Here is a 3,478-nt window from a genome sequence, read left to right as displayed (position 1 = left end):
CACACAGTATTAGATAAAATTTTAAAAATGTTTTTTAATTAATTAGCATATTTCAATTACTACTCCTTTAGAGCATCAGCAATGGCGCCCGTCCCGGCGGACGTCCGCCATTGTGCAAGGTCGCGACGGATATGGACGTCCGCTGCGGACACCGGAGTTCCGCGGACGTCCGTGCGGACGTCAGTGCGGATGTCCCGATTTTTTAATTTTTTTTTTGTTTAAAAGTCTATTTGTGTCGAAATTGTTTAATTTTTTTCCCTATTTGTGTCGAAATTTTAATTCCGAAAATTGTTTAATTTGTGAATTTTTATTATTGTGAGAAGTCCGTCGGGATGTCATTGGGGATGTCTGTCATTGTGCAGTGGGATGTCCGTATGAGGTGGCATCCGCAGTGGGATGTCCGTATGACGTGACAGGAAGTGTTTTCGGGATGTCCGCTGAGATATCCGCCCCACTGCTAATGCTCTTTAACAAATAGAATATTTTATATTCTTACGTAGCGACGCACGTGTCTGTGCATCCATACATGTGGAAGCGCCTATATATACGGACTCCCATTTCATTTCCCCAAAATAGGTTAGAATCTAGGGTTTATATCTCTACGCAGCTTTTCTCTCTCCCTGATCAACTGAAGGTGATCGCTCCATAGGTATGCTACATCTCTTCAAGAATTTCGAGAAATTGGTTGTCAATTTGGAATCCTTGGAGTGATGTGGTTTACCAGTGGATCGGATCGCTATTTATCTCTCTCCGATTTATTTGCTTCCTCAGAGAAGAAGGTAATAATTCAGCTATACACCGTAAGCTCAGCCATGTGTGAATTATATTGCTTCATTGATTCGTGTTTAGATCTGCTGTCTTTTGACATTTCAAACTCAATTTGCAGTGAGTTTTTTTAGTTTTTGTTACAAAATTTCATGAGAATTCTTTTGATAAGAGTTCTAAAGCAGACTGTATCGGAAATTTGAGTCGTGAATGTTCATCAAAGTGGAAATTCGGGAACAAATTTTGAACTGAATGTGTACCGTTATCTCTCTTTATTTCAATAAACCGTTCCCTCTCTGTAAATTGTCGCCGACATAATCAGAATCACATCAGCATATTCACTTCCTACCTATTTCACTCTAAATTCAGCTTTTAAACATCATAGTCCCTTATTTTAACTCGTTTAATATTTCTCTGATTTAAGCGTAAATAAATACGCATATGTTTATTAATTTAAAAATACAGAATAATAATAATATTAATAAAATGAAAGAGAAAACAAAAGGAAAAGAAAAATTGTTGATAAAAATAATTCAACTACATGAGATAGTAATGCTTATTTTCTCATTTTACGAATCCATAATTTCAATATTTTTATTTATTGATCTCATTTTTCATCAAATTTTATATTTTTATATATTATAAAAATGATTAGTATTAACATTCTATTTATTCTAGTCACGGCGGTTTTTTTGAATAATTTTTAAATCGCCAAGAGAAATTATTTCTTATAAAATTGTTTTCAATCGCGTCCTTATTTAGAAAATTGCTGCTAATCTGCAGTCAGAATATATCCGTATGTTGTATAATTTGTTAAAGTTAAAAAACAGAGTATTTTTTTTTAAAATAAATAATTTTCTTTTCAATGTCCTTTCTTATATTTCCTCCGAAATTGTAAGTTAATATGCATTTAGGGTAAAGGTTAAAATTGGTTATGAACATATATTCATTTTACGATTTTGGTCCTATATTTTATCTTTTAAATTTTTGCATCCTGAATATTTCAACTCGGATCACAATTGGTGCTACACTAACAGTTTCATTAGTTTTTAACGGTCAACGGGTTTAATCCCGATTTTGACTAAATTAAACTGTTAATTACAATTTTTTAATCCCTAATTATATCCTTAATTATTTTAATAAATTATCATTTAAAATATAAAACAAATAATATGAAAAAAGAAAATGAAATAGAATTGGTTATTCAAAAAACACGTCTGATTTGAACTCTAGAGTTTAGGTGTGAGCCATCAGTAGAAACGTTGAACGCTTTGCTTTCAGTTCTTTGTAAGGTCGAAAAGGGGATAAAGATTGTGCCTACAATATTAGTCAAGAGCCAATCGATGAATATTCAGATTGAAGAATCTACTTTCGAAATCTTAATTAGGGCTCTTTGTTGAATTGGGTGGGCGAGTGATGCTTTGGGGATACTGAATCAATTGGTGGAGGAAGGTTTCGATTTGGATCAAAAGGTTTGTTCTTTGATGCCCGCGACGACGTGTCGGCAGCCGAATTACGGAGTCGGCGGCGATGATTGTGAAATTTGGGGTTTTTTTTATGAGCTCAAATGTTTAGGGTTTAAACCCAAAAGCGATGATTTCTTGAATGTAATTAAGGCATGGATGCATTAGGTTTATTGAAACAGATGAAGGCGAATAAAATTGAGGCTAATGTTTAAAATTGAGGCTAATGTTATTTGCTACCATCTAGTGCTTGATTGGTTGATCTGCAACAAGGAGTTTGCAGTTGTAGATAAGGTGTTTGATGAATGTAATTCATGACCAATTTTGGCCTTTGCTCATGCATTTACTACCGGAGATTGCCTAAATAAGTCCATAAAACCAAAGTTTCATATTCTCTTTTGAATAATAGGAAGAATTGAATCGATATAGGCTTCATCTTTTAACACCTCTAGCACAAGGACAAATGATTAGTTCCGAAATTCTAGTGTAATTCGAGCAACATCAAAATCTCGTATCTTGTTCGGTAATAGTCATACCAAACTCTGGGGCCTGAATCTCCCGTAGCTTTGCAAGGGGGTCAGGTGGGACACTTTTCTTGAGTAGGAGTATCCAACAATCAAGCCTCGTACCCGTTCGCACAACGTTGGTTGGGTATTTGGGACACTTTTCTTGAGTAGGAGTATCTAGCGATGACAATTGGTCTTTAGCGCCTACAAAGTTCGATTGGTGGATGGAAGGTATTGCTAACAATGACAAGTCTATACATTTTAAAACCAAATTGAAATACTCCTTAGGTTGAATTGTTTTCATTAAAATATGATGAAGTATTTAGTATTTTTGTGCTAAACTTTTGAGGTTCAATTATTTTCATTAAAATATGATGAAATATAAAATTGAATAATTACTCTTGATTTCATTAGATTAATTAACTTCAAGAAAAAGTTAAATTATACAGACTAAGAGCATCCACAATAGCGGACTAGCCGCTAGTCCGTGTGCTAGTTCACTATTATGGGTGCCGAGCGGGTGATGAACGTCCCAGGAGGACGAGAGGTCGTTCGTCGGATAAGGCGTACGTCCGCCTCCTTGTCCGTGCGCTCGTCCGCTATTGTGGGCAGGCGACGGACAAGAGGTAAGACGTCCCATTTTTTAATTTTTTTTATAATTTTTTTTATTTATACTCAATATTTACAACTCACTGCACTTAATTTTTTGTATATTTGATAAACATCAACAATTAAAATGAATTA

The 3,478-nt window shown here is 34.7% G+C and overlaps 1 long non-coding RNA gene across 1 annotated transcript; it reads left to right on the top strand.

The window, feature by feature from the left end:
• Nucleotides 1–590: 590 nt before the first annotated feature.
• On the top strand, nt 591–2,445 carry LOC121771350. The gene is made up of 2 exons (XR_006044004.1): nt 591–779; nt 2,153–2,445. It is a non-coding gene; the product is annotated as an uncharacterized LOC121771350 (long non-coding RNA).
• The last annotated feature ends 1,033 nt before the right edge of the window (nt 2,446–3,478 follow it).

Source organism: Salvia splendens, chromosome 2 (assembly GCF_004379255.2).
Source record: "Salvia splendens isolate huo1 chromosome 2, SspV2, whole genome shotgun sequence".
Classification (NCBI taxonomy): domain Eukaryota; kingdom Viridiplantae; phylum Streptophyta; class Magnoliopsida; order Lamiales; family Lamiaceae; genus Salvia; species Salvia splendens.
The sequence above is the reverse complement of the archived record's forward strand: the minus strand, read 5'-3'. Positions and strand labels throughout refer to the sequence as shown.